General features: G+C 38.6%; 1 long non-coding RNA gene across 1 annotated transcript; it reads right to left on the reverse strand.

Moving 5' to 3' along the window:
* Positions 1-12,887: 12,887 nt before the first annotated feature.
* On the reverse strand, positions 12,888-19,209 carry LOC133721405 (uncharacterized). Its single transcript, XR_009852185.1, has 2 exons — positions 13,606-19,209; positions 12,888-13,514 (listed from the first exon to the last, which is right to left on the reverse strand). It is a non-coding gene; the product is annotated as an uncharacterized LOC133721405 (long non-coding RNA).
* Positions 19,210-20,180: the final 971 nt, after the last annotated feature.

Here is a 20,180-nt window from a genome sequence, read left to right on the forward strand (position 1 = left end):
TCACGTCCCTGATGAATTTGATGGCTTTCAGCTTTTTCACTTCTGCCTGTATGGCTTTGTATTTGTCCTAGTTGAAAGTTATGCGCTTTTGTCTGACCGGGTCCGAGAAAGGGATGATGCTAAGGTTGTGCATGGCCACATCAGTGGGGATATCGGGCATATCCTTATACGACCAAGCGAATGCAGAAGAGTTGGCTCATAGAAATTTGATTAGACTATCCCGGACAGACGGAGTTAACTTTGTACCGATTCAGACTGTCCTGTATAGGTATTCCTCTGATAGGAAGACTTCCTCTATGTCTTCTACGGCACCGGGCCACTCTTCTTCAGAATCGGTGTCATCTTTGGGGTCTTCATATCTGTCAGAAGGTGACGGATCCGCTATTACTATTAATGCATAGCAGTGTCTTGCTGCAACCTGGTCACCTCTGATCATTGCTACACCCATCAGTGTTGGAACTTTCATCATAAGCATGTGCCCGGCCACAAAGGTCTTGAGGCGCCATAGTGTCGGGCAGGCCAGTATTGCATTATATGCAGAGATTCAGTCGACCATGATGAATTCAGTTTTGATTGACGACGAGTTTGGACTCTCCCCTACCGTGATTGACAGATAATCAGATCCCAATGGCTGAACTATATCCCAGGAGAAGTTGATTAACGGTTCGTTGTCCTGTGACAATTTTGAAAGTCCCCGATTAAATGCTTTGTACGCCTCACGAAATAGCACGCTGACAGAAGCACAGGTATCCACTAAGACCCTGGAAGTGATATAATGGTCCATTTGTAGCTTGATGAGGAAAGGGTCGTCATGAGGCATCTTGAGATTCCCTTCCTCCTCTTCCAAGAAAGTAATTGACTTCTATCCGGATGCATTGGCCTCTCCCGTTGGTTTGTGAAAATTGAAGACCTCGGTGTGGTCGGACCTGGTACTTAATTCGCTTCTTCCTGTGGGGTTGTTGGTCCTTTGGTCCTCCATCGTGGATTGTGAGGATTCGACTGTATACGTTGATGGCACCCACCTGTTTGGCGGGTAGATACCTTTGGAGTTTGCCATTCTGAATTAGTGACTTGATGGTGTTCTTCAAAGCCATGCAAAGATTGGTATTGTGTCTGGCATCCTCGTGATAAGTACAATATATACCTATATCCCGCAGGGTAAGCTTACTTTTTGGGAATTTCCGGGGTGGAGGCCTTGGTATCTCATCCCTGTTCTAGTTCCAGATAGTCTTGTAAGAGGAATTTAGAATAGTGAAAACTTTATACCTCGGTGGGGGTGTGGTTTTTGAGTAATGTTGTTGTGACCTTTCTTCCCGATGGTAAGATTTGTTGGAGTATTCGGTAGCTCTAGTTAATGACTCCTTGCCTTGTTTACTCGCTGGATAAGATGACCTGCCACTGTCTTGGTTCCATTCTCTTTTCTTGGGCTCATCTCTAGCCATCGGGGTCGAATTGGATATGGCCCCCTTCCTTTCTGGTTTCACAGTATCGCCGTATGTTTCAAATTCTACCTGTGCATGCCGGATCGCGGTGGCCATTAACTCGTCGTAGCTCACCGGGGGGGTGGTGGTTAATCTTGTAGAGGAAATCTCCAGGTCTACAACCCTGTCTGAAGGCCATTTCGGCCAACTCCTTGTTCAGGTATTGACATTTTGCTGTGGCTGACTGCCATCTGTTGACAAAGGACTTCAACGTATCCCTCTCGCCTTGTTGTACCTTTAATAGCCCCGTGGGCGTGTTGATTCCGTCGGTACGCAAAATAAAACGAGCTACGAACTTGTCCGCCAATTCCTTGAAAGATCCTACAGAGCCAGCCGGCAGTTCGTATAACCAACTCAAAGCCTCCCTGGAGAGTGTTTCTTCGAACATGTTGTAGTAGACCTCATCCGTGTATCCCTTGAAGCTCGTTTGTGAACGAAAAGCTTGCACATGTTGGTACGGGTCTCCTACGCCAGTGTAGTCAATTTTTAGTGGCTTGTTGGCATTTGAGCGGACCGCGTTCCGAACCGTTGGTGTAAAAGGTCCCGATCTGTGATGCCCCGGAAATTCGTATTTATTTTCCGAGGATTTTTCAGAATTTAAATTGTGGGTATCTGACTGTTTCGTGGCTCGTGGACGGAGCGGAAGTGTTTTGGACGAATTTTTATTCGTAAAGTGTGGAATTAGGGGGGGGGGGGTTTCAAGGTTGACTTTTGATACGTTGAGATTCTCTGAAAACTTCCTTCACGAAAGTTGTAGAGCGCGTCGATACGAGTTCGTAGATATGTGGAACGTGGAAATCGGAGTTCGTATGAGGAAGTTATGGCCGTCGGAAAAAGTTTCCATTTTGGATTTTTCCGGAAAATTATTCAAAAAAATCAGATTTCCATTTTGGGAAGGATTTTCTCTCTCCTCTCTCCCGAGTTTTCCCGAGCAGCCATCTTCACCGAGCTCGTTCTCCCTCCTCCGGCCACCAATCGACGAGATTCTTGTTCCTATCTCTTCGCCTCACTCCCACTAGCACCCTGTGAAGTTTCACTGTGTGGGTAGACCTGTGCACGACGCTACAAGGCCGAGAAGTCGCACGGTGGAGCTGCAAATCGCCTTGATCGGAGTCGGAGATTCCGGTCACCTTTGCCGGTGATTCTTGAGGGCTTTTGGAGCTTGGAGGACGTTGATGCTTCCCACAAGGTGGCTTGCATCGATTCAACTCGTGGAGGTCGAATTTTGGAATTGAAATTCTAGGGTTTCAATCGAGCTGTTTTGTTCTAAGGTAAAATTCGATCGATTGGTTCATTTTTTTTTTTTTTTGAAAAGAAGATCGATTGGTTCATAATTGGACTTTGTTGTAGTTATGAAAGTTCACAAGCATGCTTAGATGAAGCTTTTTGATGTTGAGAGTTTTGTGAAATATTGAGTTTTGGCCGGCGGCGGTGCGCCACCGCCTGTGGCGGCGTTCCTGCGGTGTTCCGGCCATGTAAGGAACTGTTTCTGGTACCATATATCTTCTACTCGTCGATACGAGCGTTTTGATATATAATATGCAGATTTTGGAGTTCGTATGGATTTGTTATGATTTTCACCGTTTCATATCGGTGAATTTATTCAAATCCTTGAGGATTTAAGCATCGGATCGACTTGTGGCTTGAACACATTGATCGTGGAAGTGTTCCGGAGACTTTGGGGGGTCTCGGATGTGGTTTCGCCTCGATTGGCGTCACCTTGGGAATTTTGGTTCGATTTAGGGTTTCGAACGTTATTCCTTGTGATTCGTTAACTGAATCAGAGTTGTGTTTCCTTAGGTACTTGACGAAGTATTCTTTGGACGGCTATTGTGATTGGCTGCTTTGTTCTGTATTGAAGACGCAGCGAGAGTTTCGAGGTGAGTAAATCTCACAAGGATCTTTATGAACAGAAGTACCATTATTGTTTTGGCGTTAATTAATTAACTGCAAACTATAGTTGGTATTAGTAGGCATTCCTGAGCGAATGACTACGTATATATATATATATATATATATATATATATATTTACGTGAAATATATATATTCTTGTGGATGGTATTTGATGAATAATATGCATGATGATGCTTATATTATTGTTGAATGTGACTTTTCATGGAAACAATATTGTGGAAAAAGATGTTTTCTATTGTTGAAATGTATTGAGTTTGATGTTACATTTTTGAGTCAAGCGTGACTCATTTAAATGTATTGGTCTTTGTACCAAGGGTCACAGATGGTGAGCAGGGATAGGAAAGTCGAAATTAGATATTTGTAACGTTTTAGGTCAGGTGTGACTTACTTAACGTTTGACTTTGAGACCATACGGGGTCTAAAGATCATATGTCACAGATGGTGACAGGTTGCAGATGGTGACCAAGGCAGGAAATAGGTAATCACGTCATTGGTAGGACGAGTGATTACGATTTCAATAGAGCTCTAGTCTGTCCGCCGTGCATTGTTTCTTGATTGAAACGTGATTTGTGTGGGTTTATCCCGTGATTTGTTTATTGATTTAAACGTGATTTGAGTGAGTTTATCTCGTGATTTGTGTGGGTTTATCCCGTGATTTGTACGTTTATTGATTTAAACGTGATTTGAGTGAGTTTATCTCGTGATTTGTGTAGGTTTATCCCGTGATTTGTTTATTGATTTAAACGTGATTTGAGTGAGTTTATCTCGTGATTTTTGTGGGTTTATCCCGTGATTTGTTTATTGATTTAAACGTGATTTGAGTGAGTTTATCTCGTGACTTGTGCGGGCTTTTATCCCGTGATTTTGCGTGAGTTGTTTTGAGTTACTCATACGGGCTTGCAAAAGCTTACCGGGTTTGTTGTGTGACAACCCGGTGCACTATTCAAACGGTGTAGGGGTTAACCTTGCAGGTCAGGGTGATCGTGACTGAAGCTGAGGTGGCTTGTTGGCAGCAGAACGGGTAGGAAGCATATTTGGTTGGCCTTGCCATTTTTATGACTTCCGTTGTGTAGTAAACTCTGAGGAGCTTTTACGTTTTATCTTGTTGTTGACAATTTAATTCGTAAGCTTATGTAATATATGACCCTGTGGGCAGTGGCGGAGCCAGAATTTCTTATTAAGTGAGGAACAAAATTAGAATTTAAATATATACCAAAATTTTAATAAAAAATAATAAAGTAAAATAAAATTAAGGTAATATTAATATTTTTCTCTAAATTACATATTTTATTAATAAACTTTATAGCTTTAGATATTAGATAATTTTTCATTAAGGAGACATAATTTATTTTTAACTTTTAAAACTATAAGGAAAAATTGTATTATTGTTCTCAAAAGGAAAAAAAAATTGAAAAAAGTAACATTTCCAGCATCCATGACTCGAACCTGGGACCAATTACAAAACCAATGCACACCTTACCACTACACCAAGTTGGCTAGTGATAATATTAACATACTCTAGTTTATTTAAGCAAGTTTTCATGTACAGAAATTGAAAAAAAAATATAAAAGTCAGTGGGGCACGGGACCCACTGGGTCCCCATGTGGCTCCACCCCTGCCTGTGGGCGGGTCAATATTGACATAGTGGGTTCAGGGCATCAACATGTATATTGTATAAAGGGAAAAAGTTTTCCAGTTATTTGGTATTGATGGCTGAACGTTCACGCATGTATAATTATGAGGTTATATATCGATTTTTAATTGTGTTAAAAATCAGGGGTGTGACACGATCGATCTTCAAAAGTGGTTAGAGGACACCATGTCTCTTGATTCTCGCCTGCCTCTACCTGTCACGCCCCTGATTTTTAACACAATTAAAAATCGATACATAATCTCATAATTATACATGCGTGATGGTTCAACCATCAATACAAAATACCTGGAAAACTTTTTCCCTTTAAACCAAGTTCAACTATTCGTGTTCTTATCTCCCCCTAACAACGGGAAGACTGTCTCATCAAAGTGACAATCTGCAAATCTAGCGGTAAGGAGATCGCCTAGCAAGGGCATTAAGTGGAAGCCGATTGTTGGAGTCTCAAATCCAACTTAGTTGTCCATTCGTCTAGAAGGACCCATCATAGTGCGTTGTGGCGGCGCAATTGGCACATAAATAGTACACTCAAATATGCGTAAGTACGATACTTGTACCAAGTCACTAGCTGTAACGCAGATGTTGATTGAGTGGCGGTGGGTCGTAGACGAATTAGCATAGCTGCATGCGATATTGCATCACCCCAAGCGGATATAAAGAGATTGGTGCGCATTACCAATGTCCGGACTACCATCGTAGTTGTTTCCGCGAGATCATTTGGGTGTGGACATGGGAATATGATGTCCAACATCAGTCCCATTGCAATAACCATCGAAAGTCTTCGATGTAAACTCTCTAGCATTGTCAAGTCCAATTGACTGAATAGGTAGATCTTGGGAGTGAGCCCGTTGTTATATGATATGTGCTAGGAGTGTAGTATAAGCAGCATTTACAGGTGGATAATGACACACCACGTGACCAGCGTGTTTGCGTGTCAATCAACATCATGAAATATTTAAACGTCCGCAAGTTGGTTGAATCAGTCCATAGAATCCCCATGAATTCTACAAAAGAACAGAATGAGTATTTTCATATCCTTTGCATAGGACGGTCTCAGTCCTAATGTCCCTAAGGAACAGGCTTTGTTAAACGAGCGAGAGGCCTTAGAAGCAACCAATGAGGATTTTGGTTGGGGTTGAGTGTCTGAAACGCTATTGGAAGCAAAGTTGGTGATTGTAGCATCACCCGGGGCGCTATCACCATGATGTACGCCATCCATGGCATCATGGATATGGACTGTGCTAGCCCTAGGCTGGTGTTGGACGGCGGTGGCAGTCACACTTAGTCCAGGAAACAACTTTTGATTCTTGCTTCATTTCGCTCGAAAGAATGGATATCCGTGTGAAGTCTTTAGTCCAGGAATCAACTTTTGATTCTTGCTTCATCACATCATGACTAGGATGACCTATCATGTCGTGACAAAGCTAATATGTGTCTAAATCCAAGAGATCTTCTCTCATAACTTTATTGGATTTAATAGCTCGAATAGTGACATAGAGTCCACTAAAGAGACACATAAACTTCTCTAAGATGCAATCATTAGAGGTATTGAAAAGGAACTCATTTTCCGTTCTCTACATGCGTTTCTGCATGGAATCCGTTAGCTATTCATAGGGTGCGATTTGCCCTAGGAGCGTAGAGAATTTCTGTGACAGTAATCAAGGTGCCATTTGGCAAGGGGAACTTGGGCTCTTCCATGTCCTTGAACTAATACTGATTGCCCGGTCATCGTAGTCACAAAATAATATGTTTAGAATCAAAATGGAGTCATAATGAAAAGAACTCGAAATTTTATTCATAAGCCAATGAAGTACATCATTGTTTCTTAACCATTAAGAGAATCTAATCCAAGTACTAGCTAATGCAAAACAATGGTAGTCGTTTAACTTTTTTCGGTAACTCCAAAATAAATATGACCAGGTGAGTAGAAAGATGTCGGTGGAGCAAAACTCGCTTAAGTACCACTTATCTCAAAACCTTCCTAAACATCACACTCATTTTGGATAAGCCTTTGTGAAGAAAAACTAAACCAATAGCATTTACTACAAAGTATATGGAATTGTCTATTACATCTCTTGGAAAAATAAAGACTTAAACAGAATTGGCGATATGTTGATCCTAGTCATATTTGAAGTCTTCAACCCTTCACTCTAGATCATCTTCTTGATCTTCTTGTTCCACATGGTGAGCTTCTCTTGCTTCACAATATGCTTTGTAGGCGGTGACGATTTCTTTACGAGCTCTACAAACGTGTGCCCAATGACCGGATACTCCACATCGGAAACATACATCTCTGTGCTCAGACTCCATTGATTGAGGCGCTTTGAAAGTGTCATTTGGATGGCTCTTAATATTGGTGGCGCTACCAACATGGCCAGAGGCGTTGCCTCCCTCTCTCTTTCCACGTTGCCCTCTTTGGTTCCGTGTTCGCCTATTTTGGCGGTTACCTTCCTCATTAGAGCGAGAATATGGACCAGAACGTCTAGAATTATCCCTAGATTTAGGGTTTCGCTCTTGGCACCCTCCTTTAGGGCCGTGACTATAATTGGACTCCTAAATATTCTCTGTTCCCATGGGTATCGAATTATAGTTCTTCACAAGGATGTTGTCGTGCCTTTCAGCGACATTCATGGCTCCAATAAGCTCATGAAACCTTGTGATCCGTCCTGCAGTAACATCGATTAAATAGTTCTTAACAACCATCAATGCAAAGATGGGAAATGTAGAGAGTCCTTTACATATGTGATATCCTTTCCACAGAATTTCATTAAGGATTTAATGTGAAGTTGTAGTCAATAACTGACTTGAAATCACATAAGCAGAGGCTATGCCATCTCACATATAGTTCAGGAAGCAGGGAGTCACGGTCGTTGCCAAATCTTTCTTCGAGTAAGACCCACAACCTTCTAGGGTCTTCTTCATTCATATACTCATACTGGAGCGAATCATCCTTATGACGAGTCATTAGAATGATGGCTTTCGTCTTATTTGCCTCCAAGGCTGCTCTATTTGCTTTCAAAGCTTGAGCTTGCTCAACAGTTAGCATGTCCTGGCTGGGCTCGAGAAATGTATCCAGGATTCCATCAGCCTTGAGATGCTGGCGGACATCACGAACCCACTGGTGATATCCAGAGCCAGTTGTTCCCAATGGAGTGAAGTCCAATTTGTTCAGGTTACTCATCCTAAAAGAGAACAAGAAAAAATGGTTAGTTTCGGAGCGAAAAAAGTTACCACGAAAACATATAAAATTTCTGAGCGTAGTCGCTTCTAAGAAATCCAATTCTAAGAGGAATTAGATTAGATCGAAACAATGATGTAAGTGGTCGATCATAAATTCTCTATAAACTCTAAGTTTGGAGATCTCAACAAGCTCTTAGTTTAGAGTGAGCATGAACCCCCACAGTTCGGCTTTTAGTCTCCCTTTTGAAAAAGAAAGGGGGTAGAAGAAGGAAGGTTGCAAGTCCCCGAGAAAAAGAAGAGAAATTGAAAAAACTCAAAAACGGGAACTTTTAGTAAAACATACTTCTTAGGGTTGTAGAGTGCCTTTGATCCTTGTTGTAGGATTGCAGACGAGCTTCAGTCCTAGTTATGTGCAGGCGAACGGACTTGCAGGATTGCAATGTGCTTTCGATCCTGATTACGTGCATGTGCTTTTTAGATGTAGGGTTGCAGTCGAACTTCGATCCTAAGCTAGGATTGCAACTGGTTTCCAATCCTGGTCGTGGCAGATGGCGAAGCAGGTGCTTTTTCCTTGTTGTAGTATTCCAATCGAACTTCAATCCTAAGCTAGGATTATAACTAATTTGCAATCCTGATCGCGGCAGATGGCGAAGCAGGTACTAGGTGGATGCGGTGCTGCAAGGGCAGGCGACTGAACATGTGCATAGGCTCGTAGCGACAGAGGCTTGCAGCAGGAACAAGAGCACAGGCGCCCAGGGGAGGTGCACGGCGAATGGCGGCAGCGAATGAGAAAAAGGATTTTTGGGTTTTTGGCTTCTTCAAGCTAGGGTTAGGGCTCGTGTTGATTACGTGTTTTAGAAAAACTGAATTGGGAGAGAATTGAGTCGTGCTATCATTGATAATTGGAGTCTCTTTATATAGAGAATTACAAGACATAGAACCAGAGTTGTACAAGGAAACGTAATATTACATTGATTAGATATCTCCAAGATTCTCTGAGATCATATTTAAGTATAATTCTATTACCACTAAATCAAGTAACTTAAAGTTTAGGCCAGACACATATTCTGGATTTACTTGAACAATTTCTTAATAATATATATATATACAGCGCTTCTCCGGTGCGGACGTCCGCACTTTTTGCTTAGGTGCGGATTTCCGGTTTTGACCCACTTTCCGATTACATTTTCACATCTTAGCCGTTCAGTTTTTAGGTCATAATGTATAGATCACCTCTACAAAATTTCAGCCAATTTGGTGATCGTTAAGGCATCCAAAACTGCAATTTACCATTATAAATACGAACGGTTCCGGTTCGACAGATTCGGTCCGTTCGTGTAAATTGCAATTTTGGATGCCTTAACAATAATCAAATTGGCTGAAAATTTGCAGAGATGATCTATACATTAGGATCTAAAAACTAAACGGCTAAGATGTAAAAATGTGATCAGAAAGTGGGTCAAAACTGGAAATCCGCACCTGAGCAAACTTATATATATATATAGATATATAATGTTTATGAGAATGTAAAGGTGCGTAAATCAAAGAGAAATAAAGTAAAGGATTAATTTCAGTTTACCTACCTGAACTTATGGTCATTCTTCATGTTAGTCCCTAAACTTTTAATTTCATCAAGAATACCCCTGGACTCATAATTTTCATCAGCCGTGTCCAATTCTTCAAACTCCATCCAAAATTTCAATTAATTGATGACATGGCAGGAGACAGAAGGGCTAAAATGGTCAATTTACATTTCATCTGCCTTTTTTATTTATTTATTTTTATTTGAAGGGGATCATTTTCTTTTTCTTTTTGATATCAAGACCAAGCTCCACATCTTCTTCTCTGTCTCCGACACCAAGGATCTCCAGATCGTGAACCTCATTCTTACGGTTCTCTATCACCCTAAGGTGAATCGCCTCCATCAGATCTTCAAAACCCTAGGGATCAAGTACGACGAGAAAGTCCTCCCTTCGGCAACCATAGGAAGGCCTCACGACTATCTGCTTGTGAAGCTGGCGTCAGAGTCGCGGTGGTGGAAGTGCTCGAGCGGCTTTGATGGTGGCAGTGGGTTCATCGACGACTTGGGTCACCGGTATTTGAATTTCGTTGGTTGGGATTTTCCTTTTCTATTTTGTTGCTGGGTTCAAGAACATAAATATGTAGAATTGATTGATTCAATTGTTGCAATCTGGATTCAATTGCTGGGTTTTCTTATAGCTTGATGGCTTCAATTATCTGTGAATTTTTGGCGTTGTGGTTTCCAATTTGGTAGTGGAGATGAGAGATTGAGGAAAGCATATGGGTTTAGAAACCTGTTGCAGTTCTGAATTTAAGAATCTGTAGAAGAAGAATGCATGCTTGGGAGTGATAGGCTTGAGATAAGGCCATTGGATTAGATAAATTGACCGTAATATATAACTTGGAGAGGCTGCCAAATCTAGCAACATTAAATTTCCCATTCGATCGAGTGCGAGATGCGGAGCTGTCCGTACACTAGGTCTGGCCATCTGGGCAAGCTAAACTTGGCAGAAAAACCGAACCTGGAAGCCGTTAGAGTCATTTTGCTTCAGATCGAAGGGACTGACTGGTCGAGGTTCATTTTCCAGGTATATAACTATATACGCCTTTGTTTAACTCGATTTGTTTATTTCTAGGATCAAATTCACAATCTTTAATCTGAAATCTCTGTTTCTGTTGGTAGAATGAGGAATTGAAATAAATCATGTCTATGAGTTGGATATAGAAAATCGGTGGGGAAGGGGATAGAGAAGCGCGCGGTGGTCGATTGAATTTTGAATTAAAGACTGAAGGACTGGGTTTGGGAGTGCGAGATATTGAGACTCTCAGTCTGGGAGAGAGTTAGATCGCAGACTGCTGGAAAAAAAAACTGAACAAGACTTGATATTGTGGCTCAGAGTCTCAAAATCTTGGAGGAGATGTTGTGTTCATATAGAAGAAAGAATCTGTCAAGAAATTGTGATTATGTATGAATACAAGACTTAATAACGTGGAAGATATTATTCCTATAAGTCCTTATTTTCATTTTAAAAACATTGGCTTTTAATTATTATTTATTTATAATTATAATCAAATAGGGTTATTATCAGAATTTCACCTTTCTGTCGTCTGCCACGTCATCAGTTGACGGAAATTTTGGACGGAGTTTGAAGAATTGGACACGGCTGATGAAAATTGGGAGTCCAGGGGTGTTCTTGATGAAATTGAAAGTTTAGGGACTAACATGAAGAATGACTATAAGTTGAGGTAGGTAAACTGGAATTAATCCTAAAGTAAATGTGGGAATTGCGTGAAATTTAAAAAGGTAGGAAAGATGATGTGCGAAATGTAAAAAAAGCAATAAAAATTGACTAGGCTAGAGAGAAAAGATAGCACAAAAGTTATAGATATATTTGAAATTGAGTTGTGTTGTGTTGGTCGGAACCTGTTACATTGAGTTAGATGCCTCATATTTATACTATACAAACATAAAATTTAAGAAGGAAAGAACAATAAAATTATATGAATATTTCGGTCTTAATAACCAAAATTAAGATATGCTCCCTATTGCTTCATTCCTTATCACACAATTATTATTCTTCTTCGCATTATGCTCGAGTTGTTTTTAATTCTGCAATATTGCATTCAATGCCTTCAAACTCAATAAAATCTCTGCATTAATTATTCTAGGCGCTGTTATTTTTTTCCCTTCCCATTTCTTCTCCTATAGTTAATACCTACTAAAATCCAACAAAAATGAAATTTTATTGAGATATCAACAATAAAAGCACCATATTTTCCTCATCTATCGGCCAATAATTTACGGGCAAATTTCCAAAAATTGGTAAAAACATGATGAAGAACCCAAAAGCAAAACAAATTGACGAGTATATACCCAGTAGAAAGCAGAGATTTCGCAGCAACAAAGGCTAAAGCTAAAGTGGAACCTCATCTTGTGATACATATTAACCAGTAGACGAGGACCCATGGCAGTAAACGAAAAGATTGGATCGGAAGACAAACGGGTGAGCTTTGGGTATTGAAGGATTTAAGAAGCAATTGAAAATCAGGTTGAGAATTGAGAGGAGACATCATCAGCATCATAGTGGGCAGAATGGATAAGGAGGGAAGAGTTGATTCGGAATAGCTGGTGGAAGGAGTATTCACGAGAGGAAGAATAACGAAGGAGAAAGAGGGACCAAAGGAAAAGAGGAAGGGTTGGAGAGAATAGGAAATGGGCCATCATTTTGAAGTAATCATGTATAAATGTGTGGTAATTGCTTGTACATGTATTCAAATATAGCCATATAACTGACACTGAAAGTTACTGATACCATTTAAATTGTCACACCCCAATTCTAAAATTATCTGAGATTGGATGTACGGACAATTAAAACAAACTTTATATACTGCATGACAAAACAAGAAAAGGAAACAAAAAAACAAAAAGAGAGGAATATAGATGATTGAAACCAGAACTAACTATTTACTTATATCCAAGATCAAGGTAGGATCTACTGTCATATACACAAGGGCATCGTTGTAAGTAGAGACACTTTTCACAGAAAGATTATACAACGTCTCAAGAGAAAGCAAAATAGGGTGATCTCTAAAACTCAGCACACACCCCAGATAGGTTTTAAAACAACTCTTCATAAGTACATGCAAAACGATTTATTTATAGGATGTTAGAAAAGCATAGTTCATTGACTACAATCAAATATGAAACAAGTAGATATTGCCACTGTTCTTACACCCCTCTCTTGAGAACAAATCAAGCAAACTCAGACATGGATTTATAAGCTGAGCAGCCAACTGCTTGCTCACACATAAAACTTTGAACCGCCACAGACCTGTTCTATTAGTATTGAGCTGCCACAGTCACTATGAGAGTTTTGGGTCGCCAAGCGCATACCCGTTATATTTGGTCGCCAAACGCACGCCAAATGAATAAGCCACTAATCATGGTTAATCATTCAAGGAAAAGAAAATACACAAACCTAATATCTCTCTTTGAAAGAGAAGAATACTACACACAAATTCAGATGTCTCCTTAACCTTACATATAGTTTCCTTGATAAATAAAGCTCTACAAAATCAATTTGGTGCCCCTGACTGCAAATCAATAATATATGCCCAGTACATGAACTGTAGGAACTCTATCTCCAATTCCATCTTCAACCCCTTGAAAACCCACTCTTTAATCTAAGAGTTAAGTTTCTCAGAACTCCACAACAATTAAACCCAACACAACCAATAGATTGAATTTCACCATTCCTACAAGATCTAAAGAAAAATCAAACTATCCCCTCAAAAAAAAAAAAAAAAAAAAAAAAAAAAAAAAAAAAAAAAATCCAAACTAAAGGTAAACACCAACCTTGAATTTCTGACAAGAACCAAACTCTTTCTTCTTGCTGTCCTCTAAAACCCTCTCTTCTTCTGCTAAACTCTTTCTTCTTTTTTATTTTCTTTTCCTCCTCCGGTTTCTTCCTCTTCTTCCCTTTTTCCCAAAAACACCCCTCCCACCCCCAAACTTCAGGTCCTAGAAACCTTTTGCTCAGTGGCTTCCCCAGCCATCACCACATGGAGCAAGTAATATAAAGACTAACCAAGATAATAACCTTTCTACTATTAACAAATAAACAAAATATAATAAATAAAAAAATGAACATTATATATTAAAAATATAAAAATTTGGAATAGAATATCACATTCTTCCCCCCTTGAAAAGAGTTTAGTCCTGTAAACTCGACATCACTTACCAACAAAACAGCGAAGGTAAAAGAAACGAAAGAAAGTGTGGACCTCAGCAAGTAGAAAAAATAATAGTACCTGTAATAACCTGAGGCTCACTATTTTTAAACCTTGGCCCAAAACTGAACTAAAGCATTTTTACTGGCTGAATTTTAAAATTGAATTGCAGAAAGAAAAACACAATTTAAGAAATTAGTTGTAAATAAATTAATAATAACGGTACAACAGAACCAAAGTGTTTTTCTTTTACAAGTACAACAAAATAAGACAACCTTCTATCATCATTGTATTCAACCCAAACTCTTTTGAATTGAAAACTAAAAGAACCTGCAAACACGAACAAATGAGAAATGAGCAAAACTACGTTCAGTGAGCGACCCAAATAATAAATTAAAGAGACAATCTCATTGTCAAGAACCAGTCACAAGATTGAGGAATTGAGAACTTGTTACTAATTAAGCACTTTCAAAGTACAAACTTTCACAAAATCCGTTATATTACATCTCCGAAATATAACTTAATCAAAAACCAACACGCACCCACTTGAAACAAGATCAACACAATGATCATTTAAAATCAACGACCTGCCAGTCTGCCACTGCAATCTCATAATAAGAATGGGATGCCACCGCAAACCCAATCATAACACAAGGAAAATTCACCTCAAATCCATTTCCAAAATATCATATGGGAATGCCACTGCAAACCCGTTAACTAAATATCATATGAGAATTGCCACCGCAAAACCAGTTAACTAAATATCATATGAGAATTGCCACCGCAAAACCCGTTAGCTAAATCAGGCTATTACAGTCCCATGATCGTGCCACAAATCATGGCCACGTCATATTAGTAATGTGCACAGTGCCGGTACCACTCTCCTTCTGGCTAGAGGATTCTAAAATAATATATAATTTTCGTGCTCCCATCACACAAATCTGGAAATCAATTGTAGAAATCGTTCCACCACTACATCACTGAAAAGCGATCACCACTCATGTACTCAAATAGCAACAGAAAGCAAGTAAACACCAAGCAAGAGACTTTAACAAATATAGTAAACAAAATCATAAAGCAAGAGACTTTCCCAGTAAATCACTATTTCCACATCTATAAAGCTAGTTATTACAAACACCAATGACGAGATAATATGGATGAAACTTGAAGTCAGAAGATTGATGACAAACTAAATGTAGATAGAAAAGAAGTATTCTGAAAACAATTAAAAGTAGTGAGCCTCAGCTGTAGCGACAAGGTGCTGAATATAGGAGCAGCAAAAGCTACCTCTCCCAATTTTAAACCCAAGGAACAACAGGCTTAAAACTCAAACCAACAGAACCAAAATAATTTTTTTAAACAAATAAGGAGTCTGCAATCAAACTCTCTGGCATACAAAGAGAAGTACCTCTCTTTTAACCTTCGGAGCCGATTTAAAATTGTCATTTGCAAAACAAATGGGATTTAGCAGAAAGCCTAAACTCTCAATAATAAGTGCCGGAAGAAAACAAAACAGGGTTCGGTGAGCACTTGCTTAATCTTGCTAGTCAGAAACTAACATATGTGAAACTTACAGACAAAACTAACAAAACTGAACCAATCCCAATCCAAATTCATATATGAAATACTTTACTATTTGACAGTAATTCTCACAACCTAAAGACCGTGCTAATAAACAAAGTATAATCAACAAGAACATAATAACAAGTACATTACTTCAGAGAAAAGATAGAAAGCACTCAAACAACAGAAAACTTCAGATAATAACTGAATTGGTACAAGATCAAGACTGATTTCAAAAGCTAACAATAAACCCAAGAGCTCCTTTAACAATCATTATAATGAGACCAAAACCCAAAACAGTTCAATTGATACAGAGCATAAACAACAGAGTACCAATACAATATAATTGATAACAACCGTGCAAAGAGCACCCAAACTACAAATCAACAAATTCAGTAAGTTCACATGACATCAAACAACGAACATAACCCTTTATCAATACCAAACTCTCACATTCCATGTTAACGGCAGCAAGGCAGTGGATATAAAGAAAATAAAACAAATAAAAAAGTATGGAAATCACTCACAGTAAAGCAAGACAACCATAGATACAAAACAACCCAGACGAAAACCCTTCACTTCTGAAAACTTCCTCCCTTGGCCTTCCCACAATTCAGTTTCAAGAGCAGGAAATCAAACTCTCATTCTCATTCCTTCATCTTTCTTTTTCTTCTAAAATTCAATCGAAACTCTCACACAATTCTATAGCTTCACTCTCCTCCAATTTAGAAATACCCAAAATTCGCAGCATTTGAAAAAAGCCCCAAACTCTCTAATTCTCTCTTCTCATTCCCTCTCCGTCTCCCTCTTTCTACTTCTCATTCCTCTTTCTTTTTCAAATAGTCGCGCTCCCCTCCCCTCTGTTTCTTCTCTTCTTCCTTTGCATCTTACCTCTGATCTCCCCCTTCTTTTCTTTCTTCTTTCTTTTCCTCTCCCCTTCTCCCTCTTCTTTTCCCGTCTCCTCCTCTCTTCTTTTTTTTTTTTTTTTCCTCTTCTCGTCAGCCCCCAAAAGCTGAACTCTTATCCTCTTCATTTAAAACCCAATACCCAAAAACAAACCAACAAAAGAAATAAACTCAAGAACTATTAATATAAGTAAATGAAAACTGAAAGAAAAACTGAGAGACAAAAACAAATAAAACAAAAGCACCCAACTAAATAAGTAAAAGAAATAAATCTTTAATTGCTTGAAAAATGTAAACCCAATTGAAAAGATAAATTGGAATTGGGATTATCACAATATCCCCTCCTTGAAAAGTTTCTATCAATACATGAAATACTTTACTATTTCACAGTAATTCTCACAACCTAAAGACTCTGCTATTAAACAAAGTATAATCAACAAGAACATAATAACAAGTACCCTACTTCAGAGAAAAGATAGAAAGCACTCAAACAACACAAAACAACAAATAATAATTGAATCAGTACAAGATCAAGACTGATTTCAAAAGCTAACAATAAACTCCTTTAACAATCATTATAACACAAAACAACAAATAATAATTGAATCAGTACAAGATCAAGACTGATTTCAAAAGCTAACAATAAACTCCTTTAACAATCATTATAACGAAACCAAAACCCAAAATAGTTCAATTGATACAGAGCATAAACACCATAGTACCAATACAATATAATTGATAAGAATCGTGCAAAGAGCACCCAAACTAGGTTCAAATCTCTTAAGCATCAGGGATGGGTGGAGAAGGAATAAAAAAGGAAAAAATTGAGTGAGCTACTATTACTTCATGATTAGTAATAAGTGCATGACTCTTCAACTTGCCAAAATGTTTAGAAAATAGCTACTACTGCATTAAGAATCCTATTATGTTGCTAGTGCTATAGCATAACTCTTTACTTGACCTGATTGCTACTACTGCATCTGATTTTAGCCACCTTACTACAGACATAAATGACAAGAAGTAAAATAATGGCAAAAACGCACGACATGATTCTCAGTAAAGAGAAAAGTTGAACAAAGCCAATAGATGGAGAAGAACAGAAGAAGAGAATAATAAAATGGAGGGGAAAAAATACAGAGCACAATGAAGCGACTGCTAGTGCTAATACATTGTCCCCTGCAAACTTACTAAAAAAGACAGAACAATAGTTGAAAAGTATTGGGAAGATTTGCTCCACTGAATTGTCCACCGAAGGCAACGGATAAAACAATATATAAAGAAGTGATAAATTCACAGCTTCCACATGGTAGAAACTTGAGAACTGTACTTATCTGTGTGAATTACAAGTTTGTGGACTTTGGAGCAAAATGAAGTGTTGAATCAGGGCAACAGTGGCTAATGGAATGGATAGATACCTATTCCAATGTTTTGTAACCCTTCTTTCTTTCAATAAATGGTTACTTCATTTGATAAAAACTAAAAAAATATTAAAAAAAAGAATGCAAATTGACACGAATATCATTAATATTCATCTAATGGATAATACATTGTAATAACAATCAAGATAAGAATTAAACAAAGTGTAGATAGCACGTTGCAAGAATTAGAGCAGAGTTCAAGTGTAAAATTACATTTGGGGAAGAGCCCCATACAAAGCATGATTTGACACACAAGCCTTGAACTTTCAATGATACAGTTTCTATCTATAATTACAGTTAACCCAGATTACTGCATAAAATTTGTGTAAACCAAGAAGGTGCTTTTGATTTTGCACAAATATAACATCTGATATAAACTCAAACGATACAATTAAAACATTTACAAGAAGCTATTTCAAACTAAAGAAAAAAGAACCTCCAATTTTCTCCAAAGAGAACAAAATCGGAACAGTTGGAACAACAACATGCTCCGACACTAAAACACTAAAAAATGGTAAGCAAATGAAAGGTTTATACAGCCAGTCATACCCAACAGATCACAGTTCCTATCTAAAGAAGTGAGCCGTTCCTTTATCCTCACAATTCCAACAAATAATATGCCATCGAGAACTAGCTGTGAAACCACATTATTGGCTGAAGGAATGCAGTCTCTTCCCGGAAAGAATTCAAAGACCAAAGATGTAGAGGCATATTATATAGGGGAGGCATGCAAATGTATTCCCAGGAGAAATGTGAACAAATTCGAAACCAATTCATCTTTTTTCCTTTTCTGGTAAACGAAGTAGCAAGAGAGCATGTAGCCGCTGATTTTTGACACAGAAAAGTGCAAAGCAAAACAGCATTCTCAATGAAACCTCTCAGAAAAGCCATAACAATGACAAGTACCCACACAATCAAATTAATTTGAATGATGAATTAAGAGTAATCAACTTTCAAATGGAGGATAGAGGAACAACTAAAGAGTCCGCATGCGATACATACATATTATAACCAGCAAGTACCAAAATAATCAGAGAAAGCATTCCACACCAATCAAGAACAAGAGATGAAATATGAAACAGACCAGATCAACAACAACAACAAGAACACGAACAAAATAATTTGGATTGGGGGGATGAGCCCGCGAAGCCATCACTGCCCCCATCATGAGATAGGAGGGGCTCCGACGGCGGGCAGTCTTCATCGCAAGAGTAGAAGGCAAAGAGTCAAGATTGAGCCGCCGGCAGCCCTAAGGGAAGGGAGGGTGGCTCTCAAGCAACTCTGGAGCCCTCTTTGTTCCTGCTCGGATAAGATCAAGTAGTGCTTCTCTAATTTTAGGGTTTCTACTCCCCTTTTATAGCGCTAACGCCGCTTTGCATCTTCGTTTCAAATATATTTTCATTTTTTTTAAGTCAAAAATATTATCCCGATTTTTATATTTTTTTTCGTATTTTACAAATTGTATCTTATATAATTAAGTCAATTCTTGAGCGAATGGTTAAATTTTTGAAGTACCATATATGCTCTCACATACTATAAATATTAATAAACAAATTATTTCTATATGAGGATAAGATAGTCAATAAACTATATTATATTTGAAAAAATTGCAATACCTCCCATGAAAAAAGAAGAAGCTTTCCCAAATTTAGGAGAGAAATTACAGTAACTTTTTTAATTTAAAAAAAAAAAACAAATAAAAGTCAATTGACATGTGCGGAGCTAGTTGTATTGAACAAACAGTATATACATCAATACTTTTAATCGAAAATTACCATCAGATACACATCCTGAAATGTATGGCTAATGCGCAGGTCGTGTTTTGCCGAGATCCATGCGGTCATACAATTAAACTGTGCAGGTAAACTCTATTTATGTTCAACGTATTATGTTAAATAGTAATTTATAAAAATACCCTTCTAACTATAACCAAAACACTTTTGTATGTTTCATATTGTTTCTTCTTCATTCGAGATAGAGTCCTCAGCTGAGCTATGATTCTCTTTGATTCTTTATCAAACTGGTTCAACATAAATTCATAATAATCAATCTCTTAGTTTATAATTTAGGGCTGGGCACGGGTCGAGACGGGTCAGATTTGGGGTAAACTCGATCCCAGGCCCGGAATTATAAGTCGGGACGGGCCGGGACAGTAAGGGGCTTTTTGAAATTTGATACCGACGGTAACGAACCCAACCGGTTTCGGGCTCGGGCCCATTACGGGACTGAACCGGAAAAGAAAAAAAGAAAAAAAACGAAGTTGCAAAGTTGCAATCCAGACCGGGTTTTGTCCTCCTACAATCAAAAGCATTCCT

The sequence above is a fragment of the Rosa rugosa genome, chromosome 7, assembly GCF_958449725.1.
Source record: "Rosa rugosa chromosome 7, drRosRugo1.1, whole genome shotgun sequence".
NCBI lineage: Eukaryota > Viridiplantae > Streptophyta > Magnoliopsida > Rosales > Rosaceae > Rosa > Rosa rugosa.